The sequence below is a fragment of the Camelus ferus genome, chromosome 3 (assembly GCF_009834535.1).
Source record: "Camelus ferus isolate YT-003-E chromosome 3, BCGSAC_Cfer_1.0, whole genome shotgun sequence".
NCBI classification, from domain to species: domain Eukaryota; kingdom Metazoa; phylum Chordata; class Mammalia; order Artiodactyla; family Camelidae; genus Camelus; species Camelus ferus.
Genome location: NC_045698.1, coordinates 58,774,266 through 58,798,287, shown reverse-complemented (window position 1 = coordinate 58,798,287; position 24,022 = coordinate 58,774,266).

Below are 24,022 nucleotides of genomic sequence, written 5' to 3'. Positions count from 1 at the left end.
TAACATGGAAGCAGGTTTAACGTTGCCCATTTTATACTCCGGGAAGAGCCGTAGTATCCTGCCCCATTTCCCCCATCTTGTCCCTGGTGTGGGGTCCTTGAGCCATCTTTCCACACATATCGTGACTGTGACAGCTCTGGGAAAGCCCACATTGTGCACAAGGGCTCTGTACTTCCTGAGATGACTTTGGTGAACTGCGTGGGGATAAGGGGGGTGGTGATACAAGAAGCTGGAAAGGCTTGTGGCAGAATTTTCTCATTTTTCTGAAGCATCATGAAGAACAAATTACCTGATCAGAGAGACCATGTATAGAGGGTTGTAGCTACGTGTAGGGAGGAAGTAATACTCTCAAAACATCAAGTGAAAGGGGGCCAGGAAAATGAGGTAATTAGGAGGCTAAATACCTATTAAGCTGTGTTTATATTTTAACTCTCTCATCTCATAGGTGTGTGACTTTGGGCAAGGTACTTGCCCTCATTCTTAGATTCCTCATCTGTAAAATGGGGATAATGATGATGTTTGCCTTTTAAGCTTGTTGAGAAGTTGAAATGAGATAATGCATCTAAAGGGCTTAGGCAGTTCCTAAATCCATAAAGTGTGGTCTTTACTAAGATGCTGGAAGTCTGTTTTAGACTACCCCTCATTTTTCTCTCAGTTGGAGAAAAGGGTTTTGCATATGATAGGAACACAAAATGTCTCTATTAGTCCCAGGGGATATATTTTGGTACTTAGATAATTAAAGAAACAGAAATTTTAGAATTGTTTCTGGATTATGTTTTAAGATAATATTTCAGAAATCATACACATTTCATGTTTTCTTAATTTTCAATTGTTTTGATTATTGTTCAAGTTTCTTTCAAGCAATTAAGATTTAAAAAAAAAAAAAAAGGACAACCAACCACTTAATTAAGTCAGATCTTTTCCAGATTAAAGTAGGATATAAATGAATAAATAAAATTATTCAAGATGAACTAGCAGGTGACTGTATCTTTATGGATAATATTCTATTTTATAATTTGAAGAAAATTAAAAGAATGTGTGTCATTTATTTTTTGTTTTCCTTAGCAATGCATTTTGGATGTTCATTCATTAAACACTGTGCCCATAGTATTATTCAATCTTTCTTTTTTACATATATCTTTAAAGGTCTTTTTATTTTTGAAAAATTATTTTCTCTTCTGATTTTCTTGGGTTTCTTTTCTCAAAGGTGTTAATCTGATGAACACAGTCTTCCTAGTCAGATCATTTAGGGTTAAAGTAATCAGATAAATTACGTTATACTCTTTAAGTAGTTCCACATATGTTTTCTTATTTTTACCAGCGTCTTGCCAAATTAAGTGATCTTTTAAACACAGTCTGTATCTGGCAGAATTACAGCCAGGAGTAGGACCCAGATCCCTACCTCTTTCTCCACAGTTTGTTATCATCCACCTGCGTTTCCTTAGGTAACAGAATTCCAGCAGGTATGTGCATGGCAGGAATGGTATATCCATGGCAGACCCACTGGGGGCCAGGTCAAGGTCTTGTTTTGAAGCTGCCCATCTCTTATAGGGTGCTCTGGGTACAGGATGACTTGAGTTGTGCCATCTCTTCGGGTTATAGCAGGGTTCTCACATTTCTATTGTGATATTTCTATCTTGATATTATAAAAACTTAGATCCTATAATACTCATAGTGTATTTAAAATTTTTTATCCTCATTATATTACCTTGGTAAAATTATCTGACAAATCACAAAAGCTCCCAATTTTATTTCTTTAGAAAATCCTAAGGAACTCACACTTTTTAAGGAAATTCTTTTCTAGAATGCAAAGCAATTGCTCTTTGTTTGCTCACTTGCATAGCTATGTTTTATTTTATTTGTATATTCATCATTCATTAAGCGTGGGACCACTGGGATAGGTTCACCTGATAATTTTATAAAGTCTTACATGACTTGATGTTTTAATTCTGGGATTAGAAATCTTTGAATTTGTTTTAATCTGAAAAGAACTAAAAAGCCATATTTAATTTTTTTACTTTTATACAATTTTTATAGTTACCTTCCATTTATAGTTATTACAGAATATTGGCTATATTCCCTGTGTTGTACAATACATCCTTGAGTCTATACACCCAAGAGTTTACACTCCCACTCCCCCACCCCATGCAGCCCCTTCCCCACTCCTCACTGGTAACCACTCGTTTGATCTCTATATCTTTGAATCTGCTTCTTTTTTGTTATATTCACTAGTTTGTTGTATTTTTTAGATTCTACTTATAAGTGATATTATATAGCAGTTGTCTTTCTCTATCTGACTTATTTCACTAAGCATAATGCTCTCCAAGTCCATACATGTTGCTACAAATGGCAAAACCTGTTCTTTTTCATGGCTGACTAGTAGCCCATTGTATATATATATGTGTGTGTGTATATATATACACATATTTTTTATACAGTCATCTCTTGATAGACACTTGGGTTGTTTCCATATCTTGACAATTGTAAATAATGTTGCTATGAACATTGGGGCGCATGTATCTTTTTGAACTAGTGCTTTTGTATTTTTTGGATACATACCTATGTATTTTAGATACATACCTTTGGAATTGCTGGGTCATTTGGTAATTTTACTTTTAGTTTTTTGAGAAACCTTCATACTGTTTTCCACAGTGACTGCACCAATTTACATTCCCACCAACAGTGACAAATGTTCTGTTTTCTATGTGACTTTAATGAACACAAACTCTCTAAACAACTGTGATAGAGAACTCCAACAACCTGCTATAATCCATCCACTGTCCTTGTGGCTGAGCTACAAATTGGATAAAGCTGATAAATTTGCCACTCTTTGGACAGAAAACAACAGGCTTCTCCCCTCTGGAGGAGTTCTTAAGTTTCCTGTTTTAGGGAGCAGCACTGAGGGAGAGGTGAGCAATGTTTAGTGGAGTGGGGAGAAATCTTCATGTTTTAAGTTTGGTTCAACTTCTGACTGGGCCATTTGCTTACTGATGGAGCATGGATTTGGGGACCACCTCACAATTCCTTGCAAAGCAGTGATTAAATTTTTTATTTGCTCCTTCTGGGCGTGACCCATATGGGTCTATGAAAATCTGATTTTTCTCTCCATTCTCTGAATATTCAATAGGTCTGTAATTCTGGGGAGTCCGAAGATATTTTAAGCTGGGGATTGAACCCAGGACCTGGTGCATGCTAAGCATGCACTTTACCACTTGAGCTATACCTTCCCCCCACATCCTTAGTTCTTAGTTATCTCCTGTAGTAGAGTGAATGGGAGTCACTTGTATTCTATCTTGTATTAACAGCCTTTGGTGGATACCACAGGCATAGCAATTCTATTTTTATCCAGAGAATTGATCTTCCTTTTCCCTATGATTATTATCTTTAAAAAATTTTCTTACCTAATTTTCTTGAAAATAACACAAATTGTTAATGCAGTGAGTGAATCTGGAATTTATAAATTTTAACCCTATTTTACAAACTTATACAGAAAGTGACAAGTCTGTTTGTGAAAGAAATGTCAATAGATACATGCATTTTTCCTGTTTAATCTCTTGAATGGTTCCTACTTCTGTGTTGTTGTTTCTCACTTAGAGGGTCTTTTGATTCTCATCTGTGCCCTCCGGAGTGTTACTCTCCATTTAAACCTTTCACAGTGCTCCTGTTGTAGTCCTTGAAGATAGAGCTCTCTTAGTAATTTGTGTGTCTGTGTTCATGTGTGTCTATTTGAGCTTTTTTTCTGAACATTTGAACTGTTTTTGCCATTTATTAAAAACCTGTATTGTCTTCTGATGAACTGTTGGATTTTCCTCTTAATTCAATATAAGATATTTTTCAGAATCAAGTTCTGGATAAGTTTGTCCTCTTGGCACAAATTCCCAACATAGAATGTATCATAAGAGTTTTACTTCTGATGTTGGGGAAAATTCCTCTGCAGGGTATCAGACTGGGATGCATTCTACCTGGGTTTGATTTTTTGTTTGTTTGTTTGCTGTTTATTATTTTGATTATTTCTCATGTATGCATTAAAACAACACTGTCGAGTTGTATGTATATATGTATGTTTGTATATATGTATGTTTATACATGTTTAAATGTACATTTTAAAGATAATTTTAACTGCTGATATTTCCTCATGTTTGAGTAAGTATAACAGGAACTAGCCAGTATCCCGTATGAAGATAGTGTGAGTGACAGGTACTCTAGACTTTATCTTCTGGCAGGGGCCTGGAGGAGCTAACAGAACAACTGAAAATTGCCACTGCCAGAACCTCAACAGACAGAAGATGCTGCACTCCAAAATCTAAGCATGACTATTTCCAATGAATAACCCAGACCCCTCATTTCATCCACATGTACATGGTATTAAGTAGCTACTTTCCCTTGAAGGATGACTCTAAGGAGATCTAAAACTTTGCAGGGGTGTAAACAACATGTGAGAACCTTTTAAAAAGCACCCAGTATGTTCTTTTCATGCTGCAGCATTTTATTAAGGAACGTTTAGATGAGAAATTTGAAAAGTCAAAAAAAAAAAAAATCAAAGCCTTTAAAGTATCCATCCAAGTTTTCCTGATAACCTTGGCAAGCAGGAAAGGGGGCTGAAAGTTGCAATTGGATCGACAGAGAGGTGTGCCCCGTCAGTTGAAGGCAAGGAAGGTACTTACCCTTTAATTTTGAGTCTTGAGGTATGTTCTTGTAATGTTCTCTGAAAACAGAGCTCTGGTGATGGTAGCAAGGGCTCCCAAATCTACAGCCTTTTAGGTCACTGTGGTCCCTCATTCATCTCCCCTACAAGGTGCTAACTCCCCAGTGCCGGAGTAGGATGTAATGACCTTATGTTATAGGTGGATTCTTTCTGCCGAGCGAACAGTTTGAATTCTTCTTGATCCCTGTTCCAGCTTTTGATGTTGGGGATCACGAGGCTCAACCGGGTTGCCTGGAATGCATTGCAGACCTTAGAAGTACAGTCCTGCCTCAGATTTTTCTGTACTGCTTCTTTCTGAGGAAATCATTAGGAACTGTTTCCATGCAGCTCCCAGCTCTCTGGGAAAAAATGTCGTTTGCTTTGGGCTTTCTGTATTAGCTTCCGCGTCTTTTTATTTTTGTGACTTTTTTCTTCTGGCATTTTCCCCATGAACTGCAAACATTTCTGTATCACGTTGTCATGATTTTACTCAGAGGGTATTTGTTCCTTGTTAATTAGGAAGGCATTTTATGGAGATATACCAACTTCTCTGACAGATGGGAGAAACACATAGCTTTGGTAGGGGTAATTTTCAGCACTTATTTGTAAATTCTATTCAAAGTTGAGGAGGCAATCACAACTTCTCAGGAAAAAAAATTGGGAAAAAATGTTTTACTAATCAACTATTGGTTAATATAGCAGAAATGAGACTTTAAAAAGCTATGGAGTACCTCTAAAGGGAGAAAATTCTTTGAACAAGTGGATTCTTTGGTTCTAGTCTATTTTCCTGTTCAAATTTGAAAGAGAAAATTGTGAATTTAAAGAATAGATGTACAGAAAATCAACCTATTTGCCAAGGCCAGTCCAAGGCAAAGCTATGAATTAAGGTTTTTTGTTTTTTTTTAATTTGAAACATCTCTATCTGTCGTTGAGTGCTTTTTTCTTTGAGACATTGTGTTCCTCCTCCAAGCGTCTTCTAAGCAAACTCATTCCATGGTTTTACTTTCTAAGTTTGTCTCTCTTCCCTTCAAAACTTACTGTGTGTATATCCCTTTGCCTCTCAGCCAAAAAAAAAAAAAAAAAGATAAAGTTTTATCAACAATAATGGTTTAGTGTACTAACTCTATCAAAAATTGTAAACTTTAAGGGGGACTTTTGGAGGTAATTATTCTTATGGTTAATTCGGAGAAGTTAAAATATGATGGTGGAATTAGAAGTACCAAGAAATATATATTTTGGTACAGACAATTTTCGCAAGCATCCCTCAAATTGCATCTTCTTACTTTTGTACACTATCTATCCTGCTCGCGTTAAACACACTGAATTCATGTAACAGAAATGGTTCACTTGTTATTTGAAAATGGAAATCATTAATTATTAGAGTGGTTTACATTTCCAAAGTAATTTCATATGCATTTTCTCATGTGATTATCTCAATCACCGTATGAGGGAGAGCATGTAGTTTCACCTTTTTACAAATGAGAGAATTGAGCCTCAGAGAGGTTAATAAATTTGCTCAAGGTGGCCAACCAGTGTGTGATAAAAATAGAAGAGAAGCCAAGTCTCTGGACTCCTGGCCTGGTAATTGTTCCATCATTGTTAGTTAAGAGAGACAAGTGATTGAAATTCATCTAATATCCTTCCTTTTATTCAGGACATATATATTAAGTGCCTGTGGTATGTTTTGACCCATAGGAGAGGCAGAGAGGCACAGATCTGACCTTGCTCAGGAGGAGATCCCTGTCTAGTTGGGAAGGTTAAAACATCTAAACAGACCACTGTAATACAACGTAGGAAATATAAAGTGCTACCAAGGAGGAAGGCAAAATGCTGAGTGAATCTAGAGAATTCTTCAGGGAACATTTTTGTCTCCATGCTGGAGTGTGCGCCTGAGCCTGGCTTTTTAGGATGTCTCAGAAATGGACACATAGAAGTGAAAGAGGAAGAGAGAGAACACAGAAGTAGAAGGAAGACTGAGAGTAGAGAAGGAAAGGGCAAATGATACTGAACTTGTCTGCATTTTGTTTGCTTTCTGTTAATGCCCCCTGTCTCTGTCAACACTACCCTGATATTTCTTTGAGCAGCCACTTCTCACCAACTATAAATTTATGTATTTTGGGGGAGGTTGATCTTGTCACTCTGCTCCAAAGAGGACCACAGTCATCAGGCCTGGTCAGTCAGAGTTACAGTGGTCCAGGGATATGCATGTTATCCAGGACTTTTGAGAAAAAGTACACTTTCTCTTTCAGGTAGTAGAATATAATAGTGGACTTCTTTGCTACCTGATAGAGAAAGCCTTATTGTGGGAGCCAGTTCTCCACAGGTCTCCCCCATTTTTCTGCACATCTTGTGGACAAAGTACTGATTACTCTTTGTTCAATATTATTTTGTTCTACCATAATTTTACTTTGTTCCACTATATTTTTAAAATGTGTTTCCTCAGTAAACAGTCTTGGGAAGAGAGAGTTAGAGATCAAGAGCAAAGGCAAGGAATGCTTACTGCCCATTATAAAAGATTCAGGTTCCCTAAGCTCAGGGTTCCTCTCCTGCACCACAGCACACTGGCTGTGCAGGCATCTATGTGTCTCCCCTGTGGCATTTAGGGATAAGGTGTATTCACAGAAATATGCTCATGTTTGTGCTGCTGACTGTTCCATGAGTGGTAAAGTCCTTTTTCTCCAGTTTGGGACTCTCATGTCTTTTGTTAGCATCATGTAACTGAGGTAGGTTAACCTGTTAGCTTATAGGCAGGTTAAAAATCTCAGACTCTTTTCATTACCTGATGCTTCAATAAATCAATTTAGAGGTGTCTAGAAAGATATATATAGAGAGAAGTTTATGACAATATTTTTTAAACACCTTGATCAAATTTTGACAGACTCCAGATACCTCTCTCTATACTCCTCAGTTATATCAGCAAACCATTTCCTTTCTTGCTTAAGCTTTCTTAAATTTTTGTCACTTGCAACCAGAGAATACTGATTAATCTTGATATCTGAGAACTATCTAATAATTTATGTTAACTGAAAGTGTAAGAGACAGGAGTGGAATTACTGAAAGATTAAAAATGGATTTCTAGAATAGCTGTGGATTTGACTTGGAAAGAATTGAAAGAGTGGGATCTTCCTTATAGACTGCACACATTTAATTTTTGAATATAAGTATGGTAATTTTGTTCTAGTGTGTTTTTGCACATACTCAATTAGTGAAAAATATATATAGGTCTTTAATTATAATTCACTTTGAGAAGGAACAGATATTTACCCATAAGCATATGCAAGTCGAGTGAACTACCATTAATTACATAAAGTAACCTAAAATTTGATATACATATTTTAAACAAAATGATAGTCTATAAACTCAAGGGTTTCATTTTTTAAGTAAGGGACAAGATATATTTGGTATTATGAAAGGAGCATTAAGCTTAAAATAATTCTACCTGAGTTTTTACCGAAATACTGGGTAAGACAAAAATTTTCAAAGTCTTAGCTTTCTTATGTATAGTTTGGAATAATTATCCTATCTTCACAAAGTGACTCAGGATTAAGTGAATTATATTATGTGAATGTGTTTAGCAAGTACTTGGAAGACAGATAGGAGGTACTTTATAGTATTTCTTTTCCTTTCCTTTGTATGAGGTGCAGATGTTAAGAGGTGTTTTAGAAGTACTCAAAATGAAGTGATTTTTAAAAGAATAAATCTTTATCTTTTTGGAATACATTCTGAAATTCTTCAGATAAGTTCATCTGAAAGATTAATATATGCTATATGAAAGAGTGGTGAGTGGTGGGGGCTTGCTTGCTTTCCCAAATACTAAAACATAGTATAGAAAAAAAAAAAACAATTAAGAGTGTAATATGCATATAAATCAACACTCAGATCAGAGGAAGTGACTAGATAATCTTAAAAAACAAATGCTAATATGTAAACTAACCTATACAATGAAACAAATAGGAAAGAAATATAATTCAACAAATGTTAGAAAAATTGGCTCTTTAGAGAGGAAATCAAACCATTACATAATTCACCATGATTGATAAATTTAACTTATCATGAATTTTCGTTTGGACCTAGAAAAAAAAATTCTTAAAATGGCCAGGGAATTCTTAAGCATAAAAGCAGTGGGAAAAACCACAAAGGTAAATATTTAGTAATTTGACCACATGTAAACATAATACTTATGTATATCAAAATATAAATAGAAAGAACTGGGAACATATTTGCAACAAATATGACAAAAGTAAAGAATTCTTACAAACGATTTGGAAATAAAAACTCAGTGGAAAAATGAATAAAGGTCATGTACAGCCATGTAATCAAGAAACAAAAACAAAGGGCCCACAAACGTGGAAGAAAATTGAAGAAATACTAATAAAGTGGGATTATTTTCATTACTGCTAGAAAGTTTGTAGTGCTCCGGATTGCTGATAGGTGAGCAAACTGATACAAATGTTCCTTAAAGAAATGTGTTAATATACATTAAGAAACTTAAAGGTTTATATTATCTCCCTAATCCTAAATCTAAATTCTATCCATAGCCATAGCCACAATTTCCTAAACTACTTTTAACAATCTATTCAAATAAAAAATTAGTAATTCTCATCCAATTTAATATGTTTATTATAGCTTGATTTATAATAGAAAAGCAGGCAATGAAAATAATATAAATATAATGAAATAGTTAAATACTACATACATATGCAAAAAATTTCATGCCAGCAATGAAGAGTTTAGTTTTCAAGAGCCATCTGGGGAAATGTTCATGATATAATACTAAATGAAGTACAAAAGCAAACATGACATGGACAAAAACATAACTGACACCCATTATGACCCAAAAGAAAATGCACTTATAAAAGAAAGGGAAGAATTGTACCCAAATGAGATCATGCCTATTTTAAAATGGTAACATTATAGGTGGTTTTTATTTTATAGTTTATAATTGTTTATTTCCCAATTTTTTAAAATGTGATAAGTTTCTGTAACTAGGAAAAAAATCAATATTTTAAAAATCAAGTACTCAAATAAGAAACAAACATTTTTCTCATGGATGAAATCAATCCATCTATAAAACTTTGTACTTCTCAAATTTCAGAGTACCTAATAAGGTGCGAAAGACTAATTTGACTTTATGCTATAAAGGTTCAAAAATGAAATGCACACTATATGCTTGTAATATGAATATTTCTAATACTGGAACCACCAACAGAAAGTACATTATTTTGCATATTTTAGCTCTTTTCTCTTAGCATTACATGACCTTATGCTTGATTTGCATAATTTAAATGACTCCTTTGAGTGGCATGTAGTTGCATAATTATTCTTTTAATTACTGTTATTAACCTGTTTGTGTAATAGTGGATAATTTGAATAGATCATTTTCATCTTTCAAATTTTATAGTTTCATATGCAATATAGATAGATTATATCAAAATGGCAAAATTATATGAATAGACATAAAGAAAACTGTAGAAAGATCTTTAGGATCATAGATCTGTCTTTTTCCCAAATAAGCATAAAGAAGAATCTACATTATTTGTCTGAAAGCATCAAAAGTTAATATTTAACTGCTAAATCTTCTGTAATTGTGGCAAGCCATCTGCAACAAAAAAAGGAACATAAATTCAATTGTTTGATTCTGTTGAATGATATAATTTTCTTCTTATCTTTTAAAATAATCTTTCTTATATAATGAACCTGAGAAGAAAATCATATATTAGTAAAGTACATACACTCAATTCTAGATAACTATATAAAAATTATATTCAAAGTAAAATAAATTTTGATACTATATTTTCTTGAGTTGTCTAAAAGCAAAATAATTTGTTACTTGTGAGAATTCTTAAAATTTAAATTATTTAGCAACCATTCCCAGTCTTCGATTTATTAACACAAATAATACAGCTCAGAATTATAGGGCATGTCAGATCCTTTAAATTTCCTTATTTATCTTCCAAATAGTTGAGGCATAAGGATTGTGGAGGTAAGGCAGATGTCTGATACCCCATGAGGCACAGAGTGTGGTTTTGTAACTTGGGATCAGAAGGGACTGGGCAGCTTAGGCTGGGATGTTACAGCTGTCACCTCTTCCTATAATTAACTAACATTTCTTTAAAATCTCCTACATTTTGCCATAAGGAAGCATCTAATGGGCCATAATTGAAGTCAATTTTGTTTTCTTTGTGCATACGTATGTATCAGGTGTCATAAAGACAATCAAGAAATAGAAGGCAGGGTCCTGTCTCTGTTTACAAAGAACTTAAACTTCCATCAGGGGAGGCCCACTATTGTGCATGCCTCATGTTTCCAAATAACAACAGAATAGAATCGTGTGCTTTTGAGTATCAAAATTTGTGGTATAAACTATAGGTTCCCCCAAACAACTCACTGCAGGAAGATACCAGTGCATTCAGAGTAAAAGCAAATGGAGGGGGTTTTGTTAAGGTGAAAGGGCCAGGGCTCACCAGGACCAGTGGGCATCCAGAGTCAAGGTACAGAAGTGAGAACAGAGTTAGAATCAATTATACTAAAAAGTATAATTGTCTACTTGAGTCAGAAAATCTTCCTAGAGATATCCCTTTCTCTCCTAACATCTTAATTCCAATAAATTACCAAAACTGTTAATTCTATCTCTTTAATATCTCTCTCACCTGTACTCCTGTATCATGTCATCCTTAGAGCTCTTTCCTTAATTTAGTACCCCATTAGCACTCAACTCAGCTATGATAATAGTCTTTTAACTGACCTCCTTGCTTAGTGTTTTGGATCCTCATAAATCCATCCTATTTTCTGTTGTTAATATGATCGTTGTAAGGTGCAAATCATGACCATGTTAATCCCCTGCTTAAAACTCTGATCTCCTCACATTAGCTCTAATGCTGAAGTATATGGAATTGCTGATTTTGGACTGGTTTAGAGGAATTTTATAATAGAACTGCTTAGAACCTGTATCACGAGACTTTGGGCTGCAAGTAACAGAATATCCAACTAAAAATGGCTTAAAAATGAAAACTTTAGCTGTCTCATATAGAGAATACTTATATCCTTCAAAATGTGCTTCATACCTTGTTTTTTTTCTTTTCTCTTTTTTAATTTAATTTTTTTAATTGAAGTGTGGTTGATTTGCAATGTTAGTTTCAGTTGTACAGCAAAGCAGTCCAGTTATACATATACATACACATTGTTTTCAGATTCTTCTCTATCATATGTTATTACGAGAAACTGAATATAGTTCCCTGTGCTATTCAGTAGGTCCTTGTTGTCTATGTATTTTATATACAGTAATGTGTATCTGTTAACCCCAAACTCCTAATTTATATCACCCCTTCCCTTTCCCCCTTGCATACCTTGCTTTTTTTGACTTTCTTCTCATTTTTCCTTTCCCTAGGTATAATAAATATGTACTTTTCCTAGTAAGAGCATTTATTATTAAAGGTTATTATTCAACCTATCATAACATTTAGTGTCTTCCTCTCATAATAACCTCCAGTTCTTTGAGGAGCCATGCCTGATTCACCTCTATATTTCCAGAGCCTTGCAAAGTGGATGAAGAGAATGAATAAATGGCTAGATGGATGAGCAAATAATTGACTAAATGGGATGCAGTAGATCTTATACCTTAGTTGTAGGGATGCAATATAACTGTTCCCATTACTTGCCCCACACCATAGGTTACAGATTGGAAATTCTCAGAACAACACATCCTTTCTCTAGATTGCTCCAAATGAGTACGTGATAACTGAGGTTGTTGCAAAAATGACTATCTTCTTGTTTTCCGGTCTGACAATATAAGTACAAATTAATATCAATATCATGATATTGATTGTGTAACTTGCCATCCAGAAGTAATCAATGTAAATCGGTGCCCTCAAAACACACTAGTCATCCCATATAAATATTGCAACCATTTGAATTTATAATTGTACTCAAATAATGCTGTCTGCAATGAACTTGGATTAGGTTAGTGCTAAAGTTTAGCAAAATATTCACTAATGTTTCCAGAAAGTACTTTTGAAATTACTACCTAATATTCCCTGCAATATTTGTTAATAAAAAAGTGAGACTTGCTTCATTCAAAAGATGCTTATCTAAAGACATGTAAATATTGTGTGTTACAGAAAATTGTTATTTATTATTACTACATCTTAAATTTTATGTTGAAAGCCTCCTGTGATAGAGTAAAACAATAAGGAACTGGATTCTGAGAGCACACATTAATATCAAATGAAATAGTCATGCAGATTATCAACCTTATAGTGGTCATAAGGTTATACAATATATTTGCATTCCATAAAACGTCTTACAGTATATGCCAAATGATTTGTTGTTTTTTTCAGATTAATAGAATAACATGTTTGTCATCTTCCTACAGTTCTAAGCATCATATAAAACATGTGTGGATCCCCAAGAGGTTTTGCTGAGGTTCTTCTAGCTTGTACTCAAAAGAAATTTCCCTAGTCAGAGTTGCATCTACTAGAGTAAATTTATGATTTCTAAAATAGGTTTCCATTTCTAACACTCAGGGAAGTACAGTGGAGTCAGAGGTGTCTGGCCTTACTTATTAATTTTACCTCTCCAACTCCCTCTTTGAGCATCATACTTTTTTTTCCCTGCTGAGAATTTTGCAGAGGTGAGTGCTGAAAAGTATATACCCAAGACTTGCATTACATAATAGAACACACAGTTAGACATTTTATGTGGGCTACAAAAATCCAGTGACTCTCAGAGCGCAGAAAGTTAGCACCAGGATGAACAGGATATTCCAAGGTGACTTCTTATAAAGTGGAAGGATGTGTACATGTGGCTACACACATGTCCACTATTATAAGCAAAACTACCAACCAGCAATTTCACTATAAAGGATGGCCCAACAATTAAGTACCCAGTTTCTATCTCTTACTGATGACTTTATGTTCAGAAAGTTTAGGTTAATTAGCAGTCATCTAATATATGGCAAATTGGAGGAACCACCCTGGATTTGGGTGGTCCCTACCACAGGGACTGACTCAGGAACTTAGGAAATCTCTGTGGGAGGAGAAAAATTCACAGCTAATTTGATGGAATCACACAACTTAGCAACTCCACCCAACAAGCAATATCACTGTGAATTTCTAACCCCTCCCCCTATACTGTTCAGATTAGGAATCAGGAGAGACAACATCAAGCCAGAACAAGGAAGGGCTAGAACCAAAATCTATCCTACATTCAAAGTCAGGAAGAGATGGGGATCTGCTGCCCAGTCAAGACTAGGGTATATGGATATGTCATGTGTCATAGAATATATATAGAGGAAGGATCTGAGACAAGCATAAGACAACCAGTGACATGGAACACATAAGAGTCCCTTTGAACAAGTCTGAAGTTGTGTCAGAGATTCAGGTTGTCAGTCCAGGTATAGAAAGGGGCTACAGGCAGCCACAGCAGGTAATAAGAAGACTCATTCATGGAGAGTTTGGGAGCCAAAGTCACAACAGTCAGCCACAGGGTTGCTTTAATGGTGAGTGATCTTAGCAGCTGGGGCCCCTTTTTCCCAATGTCTGGCCAGAGTTAGTCCCACTAGGGCCTCCTGCTGAGCCTGTTACAGGCAGGAGAACCAGTGGAATGCAGAGGCTGGTACTGTCAGGTACCGCCAGTTTCTGAGGTACAGTGTCCCCCTCCCCTCTGCCTTTCCACACTTGCCCAATCAGAGTCTCTGGCTGCCATCCTCCTTCGTCATCTATCCCTGGCCCTCCCCCCAACTCCTGCCACCTACTCTTTTTTGGGTTTCTCCCTACATCGCTAATGAAAATGCTCCTATAATTACCATGGAAATGGATAAGGTATTTTCTTCTCTCCTGAATAGGGCAATGTTAACCCAATTTCCCAACCAGCAATCTGTCTGCATCTTACCTGCAAATGGCTCTAAACCATCTTCTTTCAGATTTCCAGCAGACTGTTGGGCTCACTAATATGTCCATTTTGCTATTTGATTCCCATGCCTCCTTGTTTTCCAGAAAATCTGCAATTTCTCTTCTTCCTCTCCAACAAGTGTTCTTAATGTGAGTTCTATGAAGACATGTGATTCAGATGATCCACAAATCTCTTGAAAATTATAATTAAAATTTGGGGTATATTTCTGTGAATTTTTCTGAAAAGAGTCCACGATTTCCATTGGATTTTCAGTGAGGCTGGTGACATAAGTTATTACATCTATTTTATTCATTGACTTCCTGTCATTTCCTTTCTAATAGAACAATAGTGCTTATGGCATTTATAAAGCACTTTACAACTTACAATATTCTTTAAATTACTCTTTCATGTCAATACTTTTATTTGAAACTCATGACTTTCCCCTGGGGAAGGCAGGTTTTTTTTATATCCATTGTACAGATGGGGAAAGCAGACTCAGAGGGTTAAAGGACCATGCTTCTAAGTATACGACAGGGCAGAGCTGGGACCAGGGCCCAAGTATGTTGACTCTTGGTCTAAGAGCGAAGAGTTGGGTTTTTGCATGTCCAAGCCATTTACTACCTACATGAGACATTTCCTTCTTTGAGCTACATTTTTTCCTCTTTAATATTGCCTTTGATTTTGATAGTATACAAATAAGTTGATGTACATTTTATCTAGATTTCCTCTATTTCCAAATGGAGGGCTACTGTGTAATGTGGTTTTTCTGTGGATTCTGAGTCTCTTTTAGTATATTTAGAAGCAAATAATTCACTGATTTAAAACATAAGACAGAAGATCTTCAAGGAACTAAATATGTCTCTGGTTTAGATTTGCCTAGTGACCTTAGGCAAAACACCTAACCTTTCTTTCTCAATTAATCTGTGAAATGGAGTTAAAATATTATCTTGTACCAGTAAAGTAACAGTTAACAACTCATTGAACACTTAGAGATTTGCGTGTACTATGTAAATAAAAATGTTGAGCAGGTCAGTGTTTTCTGGGCCAAATTAATAAAAAAAAATTCTTGTGAGTACAAGATTGAATGTGTAATTCATTTCCTGATTAGACTGTTTGTAAAAGAAATCCACATTTTTTTCTGTATTTCTGGTTGATTATTTCTCCCACTAAATTTACTGTCTCATCAAAGCAGTGTTTGTTCATTTGTAGAATCATTTAGCATGTATTGGACTATGGGGACCTGAGATGGAACTTTTCCCATTTAAGAAAATAGCCACTCTGTATTTAGATTCCTGTAGGGGACACTTTAGGAGAGTGATGTTGTTATATCATGCCTACAAATACCTCATCTGGGTTTGGAGTCTCTGATGTATCTGCTCATTCAAGATAGCGGCACTTAGCAATTCAACAAGATGTAAGTTGGCTAATAAACAAAGCCAGTATTCTCTGGGGGTTTGAACAACGCTTCCTGTGTTTGACTCTGGCTGCCCCGGAGTTGTTTTAAGCCCAGCACTGCTGGTGATGTTTCCCTTGGTGCACTGAACAGCTCATGCCATGTCAAAGGGCGTTGACCTTTTCACTCGTAGAACAAAAAGACTGGAAACAAATTATGCTCTGAGAACTGGTCAAAGGATAACAAAAAGAAAGGGAGGGGGGAGAAGAAAAGAAGAAAAAGTGTTTTCCCCGTACCCCAAAACAAGTGACGGACACAAATTCTAAGCTTTAGAGCATTATCTTAGGAGTATTAGCTCTTTAACCAACTTTTCTTTAAAGTGCAACATGAGAATTTACTTCAATTTACTCTGAAACCACCCACCTCCACCCTCTTGGCTCTCTTTGCAGAACACGATGAACCAACTACTGTTGTCTCCAAACCCCCCGCCCCCCCATCCAGCTGACTCTGTTCCAGTTTACGAGCTGTCCACCACGGAGCTGAGGCTGGGAGAGAGGATGACTCATCTGCAAGTTTCGCTCATGGTCTCTGAGAGGAGATTCAGTGTGAAGAACCGGAGGATGCAGCATTTCCAAACACATGCCAGGGGACAGAACTTGAGTGGGAGGAAGAGGACGGGGCAAAAATAGAACCGTAATAAGCCAATTCTTATTGGAGGCCTGGCATAGCCTTTTCAGCTGTGTAGCTTCAGCAACACCTACAGTTCCCCGCCAAGAACGGCACGCCATCCTGACACAGTGGAAATGAGGCCTCCCTGGTGGTTTCCGCCGGAAGGAAAAAAGAAAAACAGAATACAAAAGCCGTAATTAATGTAAAAAGTAATCAAAAATAAAATAAACAAATGCTGCTGTGCTTCACTATTGTATCACGCTGATGGAAAAGTGATTTCTCCTTAGAACAGTGAAATCAGACAACATGTGGCCAGGAGCTCCTTGGGCAGATAGCTGTGCTGGGTGGGCTGGTCACAGTCCTTAAGAAATTGCTGAGATGGGATCTTCCACAGCAAACCCTTCCATAGCAAGCCCAAGTTGAATTTGACACAATTCCTAGGGAACACTTTCTTCTTTCTCCCAACTATTCAAGGTGGGTTATGGAGATGCAATTATGATCTTAGGTGTGGAGTGTTCATCAGTTCATCAGTTTCTGCCCCGAGTCAGCATTTGAAAACAGTGATCACAAAAATTAACCATCAGAGGTCCAGGTCCCAGTAAATTCCATAGTGTGATCTAAGTAGCTTTCTTTTGCTTAAACTAGAACTTCCCTCAGGGTCTTTAACTGAACTGTTGTCTTTCTTCTTTTCTTGCTTTGTGGCTCTTTGTTTATTAGTGTATCCCTCTTTCTGTGGCTATTCCTCAATTTCTCATGCCTATCAATCTCTTTTTCTTCTATCTTCTTTTAATTCAGTCTTTCCTCACCTATTTCCCCCAGTTTCATTTATTTTCCTTAACTGATCATGACATAGAACTAATGATTATGTTTATATAACTTGTAAATCTCTGCAGAAAGTTTCTTATTTTCTCTTCTTTAATAATCTATAATCAGTAAAACCAATATTTTACATTGCTTTCTTAAAAAAACTTAAGTCATTGTTTCTTTGTATGAAACCTTGATTTCTTTTTTTCTCTTAGTAACACTTGATAGAAGAAGGAAAATTTTCCTCAATGCTAATATAAAAACAAAATGGATTGTAGGAGTAAAGCAGCTCAAGTGGTCCAATTAACCAGGAAAACTTGTTTCTAACCAGTTGCTTTGAAAGTGTTATTTCTTTGATTATTCCTCAGACTAACTCATGAATAGAGACAGTTTTTATTGACTTTATGGACAAGGCTAGCAGGCTTCAGTAATTTTAATTGCAATTTCAATCATATTTTATAAATAGCTCTTGCATTGTTTCATTTTTCATATCTTTCCTTGTTGGTCTAATGTACAGCCAATTATCTTTAAGTGAAGTATTATCTGTAGTCTATAAATATATGGCCAAAAAAATCATCAACGTATCTGCCAACCAAGTAAATGTAAATTAAGAGTTAGGTACGTCCCCTTTTTTTTGCCCAATCAAGTAAGCAAGAAGGAAAAAATTATGCCCCCAATGCCTGCAATGGTTCTGTGAAATTCACAATTTCAGTTTATACATTGCTAGCAGGAGTGCAAATTGGTTTCTCTCTTTTTATATATGTGTATGTATGTATATATATATATGTATCACATATACACACACACATACACACACAAATACATATGCTATAAGAATACGTACGTATCTTCTCTGTAAGAACACACTTTTGGAGGAACATTACCCCCAAAGTCTTGTAAGCTTTAAAATTTTGAAAGGTAGCATCATTAAATTACTTTGCAATTCAAGGGAAAAATTATATTTGAATATTTGTCCTCTCTTGATGATCATTATTTATATTGTCGTTGTAAAAAGCTGCTCCCCAATTCCACCAAGTAAAAAATATTGTTTTCTATGTATATTAAACATTTTTAAAGGCTATTCTTGCAGTCCTTATGCCTACAAAAAAGAAAGAAAAGATGTTTTGCAAAGTCTAATATTAGAATAAAGAAAGGACAAAAAATGAAAAGCAAACACAGAATTTTTATTCCTATTACAAAACTTAATTTTATTTCTAAAACTTCTACCTTTTCTCTTTGGGCAACATTTACTATCCGAGGCTTATACATAATACAGACAAAAAACACACCTGAACAGTTGTGATTATGAGTGTTATGTTAACAACTACTGCTGTTCTATCAAAACTGTGAACAGAGAATGAGTATTAATTAATGGGAGACATTACCAGGCGGGAAAAGTTGGGAGAGTATTCAATAAGCTGTCAAAACAGGAGCTGAATTCTATAGAACGGGTGTTCACATATCTGACAAAAATCGATCCTGAAACTTTGCTTTTCCATTTTTGCTTAGAAACAACATTACCCAGGCTCTCACCTACTAATCTTTCAATAGCTTAGAATAATGGTGTATATAGCGTGAAAATGAAATTTATTTTAGTACCTTTGAGATCAACAAAGCCACTGTGAATTGTGGCACAAAAGGGAGATACAGGTGTGTATTTAGATCCCTGCTTGAAACTCTTACTTTTTCTTGTAGGATTAAAGACTTCAGAAAGATGGAGCATGGTTTGGGAAATGAGTTGTGTCAAATATTCCAGTCAAAGGCCATAGAAGTCTTCAGAAGGTAAACTGTTTTTTTAAATCAGTAATTTTGAATATGTAAATTTTATTTTAATATGTGTGTTTAAAATTTCTCTGGGAAAAACAGATGGCACAGTGACATGAAAACCATAAATAAAATGTCTGAGGTCAGTAAATTAGTCATAAGTATTTTCAGTGAACATTGTGAGGGATTGCTTTGAAGAGAAGGCAAAACATTTGAATAAACAAATACCCTGATTTTCTAAACTGCTTGTCTCACAATGAAATACAAGCTAAGAAGAACTCCTGTGTCATCTGGACATCTGACACAGTGTTGGTGTTCCTGGCAAAGGCCCATGAAGGTCTATGATCTGATGGACACTCAGAAATGTCTTTGTCTTGCTCTTGACTCCAAACTTGAAGTTCCAACATTAGATATTTTGTGATGTTGAAAGCTTTGCCAATTACTTGTGAAAGGCTTGTCAAAACACTAGAACAGGCTATGATAGTAAATTTCAAAAGAGAAAATACAAATGACCAATAAATCTATGAAAAGATGCTTTGCTCCACTAATAACTGTAATGCACACATTTCCAGCAAAAATCACTGTGCCCATATTTGCAACAATGTAAAACTTGAGTACAGTCTAAATGTCCATTAATATGTTAAAGTGTGTTATATCCGTATCATGAACTACTCTGCTGCTGCTAGAATGAGATTTAGATTTTATTTATTGACACAGAAAAGTATCTATAACATAACTGAGTTAAAAAAATCAGATTGCATAAGAGCTTGAGTAAAATGATACCATTTCTGTAAAATGCATACCTATGCTTATAAATATCTATAAATGTGTATGTGTCTGGCTATCTCTGGATAACTGGTCAACTGGGTGATGTGTGACTTTTTTTTTTTTGGCCTTTTCTATACTGTTCAAAATTTTTAAATTATTCTACATCATTTTATCAAAATAATGTATGCTATTCAAAAATATCCTAACATGCCTTTGAAAAATGAGTTAGCTGGTAAGTATCCTACATGGACCTACTTAAAGCTCAACGGATCATTTTTGCATTTCTTGCTGCATTTGCTGGCCAAGCAGGCATCAGTGCACTATTAGGCCTTTGGATAAAAGAAACACTAAGAAATAGTCAGTTCCCACCTTCGAGGTGCCCACAGTTTAGTAGATGAGACGTACTTGTAAACAAATCATTATGAATCCATACAGTAAGGATGAATATGATGATGTAAAAATGCACGGAACAGAAAGGATATTGAAGAAAGAATAACAACCTATGACTGTGGGGTGGAAGTTGGAGGTTAAGAAACTTGGACAGAGGGTGGTGCCTTGGCAAATTTTCAGAAGAAAAGGAGGAATGTTGTCCGGAAGATGGGGAGGCAGGCAGTGTGAGAGGGAGAAGGAGGGGAAGTGAGAACAGGACATGGAGGGCACTACGTTTTGGTGAAGATGCAGAGGTGAGAACCTGTGGGGCTCAGTGTAGCTAAAAATGAGGCTGGACAGGCAGGCTGGAGGGAGACACACAAAATGTTTCCCAGGGTTAGATGTTGGTTCTAAGCCCCTTTTAGGAGCTGATCTAATTACTGGAAACAGTTGTAATTTTAATCAATTATGTCAGGGTTTTACAATTTAGACTTTATGAACATGGCTACATTTTACTGTGTTCTTTATGAACAGACAGCTGATACCTGAATTCACCAGTTTAACTGGCTTTTCCACTGTCTTTGCTCCTGGTAGGTTTTGATTGATAAACTTAAGCTGGTAAAATAAACAGCAACTGAGATCTACAACATTGTTCTTGTAGACACTCAGCTGTGCATGTCTGGTGGCTTTGCACACCGGCAAACTGTCATTTAGTAGGAGCAGTTATCAGCCAAGTCGGGCGGAGGAGACTGCAGCCTGAAAGCTGTCAATTTCTACATCAGTGGTCACCAAGACAAGCACTGCTGTCTGTACCATAATTCTTCATTATTAAGTAACAGATCCTTGTTCTTCTCATGCAGTGTTACTGCAACACATCAGAGTAAGGAGTTACTTAGAACTTCCACTCAACTGGGAATTAGAAGACTGGACTATAGTGGAGATACTTGAAAATTATAAGTGGAAGAAAAATTAAGCTGATGTGCAAATAACTTCAGAAACCAATCAGCAGTAAAAAATGCTTTTGGACACAATTTCTCTCTGCATGAAGACGTGATTCAGCAGCTCTCTTTTCTAGGTCTATCAATGACTTTGAACTGTTTGGGACCTTTGACCAGGCTCCTTGGAGCAGGCCCTTGACAGGGATTGCTAATTGAACCACCTGAAAGGGTGGTCCTGCAGCTCAAAGTTCCACTAGCCCACACTCGACACTTTGAAACCACTTTCATCTATGGGCTATGCGGGGGATTTCACACTCTGCTGTCCTATCCTAAGAGGGTGCTGGCAGGAACAGCTGATAGGACTGATTGCAAAGCACATGGCGATATGAAGTGCCATGCAAATGCTACTTAACAATAATAATATTCTGAAGTCCCTAGAAGAGGGAGGCCAATACTGCACCTTAGAAATCTGAAGCAATACACAGCCAATTTAGCAATTAAAAGTGTTTAAGATAAACTGTGCATTTTAATATTCACTGAGATGATTGTCATACACGTGCATATCAAGAAACATGAGGACTTTTCTTTTTAAAATATAAAACCCAATGCATAAACAGAACATAATAATTAGCAGGCTGTTCAGCTCTTTGACTTTTAAACTTTAAATAGACAGTAAATTAGGTCATTTTATTTAGTGATTCCCAGAGGGAGCCATCTGGATTGGGAGTGAAGCTCGAGGTTTTGGCCGTAACTTGGTCTGACAGGGTAGTGTAGAGGTCAAACCCATAGCTTCAGAGTCAGGCGGCGTGGGTTCAGTTCTCCCTCCTGACCTGTTAGATGTGTGCCCTTGGGCACGTCACATGGCCTTTCTGAGATGTATCTATTAAATGGAGGTGATAGTAACTCCTACTTTATGGGGTTGTAATGAAGGAAAATACATTCAAAGCATTGACACAAAGCAAGTACTCTAGATGTGTTAGACACTATGATTCTTTTTTTTTAATTGAAGTCTAGTCGGTTTACAATGTCATGTTAATTTATGGTGTACAGCATAGTGATTCAATTATACACACATATACACACACACATACACACATATATATATTCCTTTTCATATTCTTTTTCATTATAGACTATTACAAGATGATTCTTGTTTTCAAGTTATATTCCCTTGGGCAAAGCTAAAATCATTTATCATCTGAGTCCCACTTCTTTATAAAGTATGGAGACTAGACAGGAAGACAAAAGGTAATAAATGGATATTGACAAAAAAGTTCAGTGCCCGAATCTGTTTGGTAAGCACGTCAAGCTGAAGCCCTTTGCTGGAGGTTCACAAACTCTGTCAACAACATCTAGAAGGCTCAGAGAAACCCTTCAGTAAAGAACCTTGTCTTTTTTGTTTAACCTAACATTTTAAACTTTGTTTAAACATGAAACACTTATATTTTCTCAGAGCCCCTGCCATCATCTCTTAGAATTGTTTGAAATAAACTTGATTAGACATTTTCCATAGTCTTATTCTGGTCTATGAATGGCTTTTATAAAAAATTAAATTTTTTATTTGGAAATAATTTCAAACTCTCAGGAAAAAAAATACAAGAATAGAAATAGTTCAAAGAGTACTGATAAAATTTTTGCCCAGGATTCACCTATGTGAACATTTGACAATTTGTTTTATCATTTGCTCTCTATCTATCTGTCTATCCATCCAACCATCATCCATCTATGAATAATATTGTTTCTAGACTCATTTGAGGGTAAGTTATATACTATGCGGCTCTTTATCCCTAAATACTTCAGTGTGTATTTTCTACTATGGATAGTCCCTCACATATCCACAGTGCAATGATCAACATCAGTAATTTTAATATCGATACAGTACTTTGTTGTCCATTTTCCAAATAAAAAAAATTAATCATATAATGTCCTTTATAGCATGTTTCCCTCCAGTACTGGCTGTAGGTCAGATAATGCATTTAATTATCGTGTCTCTTTAGTCTCCTTTAATCTATAACACTTCAGACTTTCATTGCCTTCAAAGACACTGATACTGCCCTTCTTTTTAGAAAAGAATGTTTCTCAGTTTGGGTTTGTCTGATTATTTCTTCATGAAACTTCAGACTCAGTTTACCCATTTTTTGCCAGAAGACTCCCCAAGTAATGTTGTGTTCTCAGGATACCACATCTGGAGGCTCACAATGTGCATTTATTCTTCATTGGTGATAGTAATTTTGTTCATGTGGTCAAAGTGATACTGATTTCTCCGTTGTATAACTGCTATTTTTTCCTCCCTACTGTTAATAATCAGTCTGTGGGGACATAATTTAAGGCCGTGTAAACATCTTGCTCCTTGTCAAAATTCCTGTCTAGATTTGCCATCTATTGATAATTTTTCTCTGACCAATCTTTTCTGTAACGGTTATAATTTTCCAGCTTCAGTCCTCTTTCCACATTTATGAGTTGGCAATTGACATTCAACCCTGAGCAAGAGACTGCCTTTTTATTTATCTACTTATTAGTTAATTATTAATATGGACTCATGAATTCCTATTTTTCAATAGTATTAAAATTCCCTATTGTTCTTAATGATTTTAGTCAACAAATTATCACAGATCTGGTCAGGGGAAGCCCCTTCAAAGAGACTTCTTTGATCTTCTGACATCACCCATCATTTTTTGACCCTTTCTGGCTTAACAAAATTTTCCAGGCTCATCTTGCATGTTCTCTGCTCCAGCCCTGGGGTAA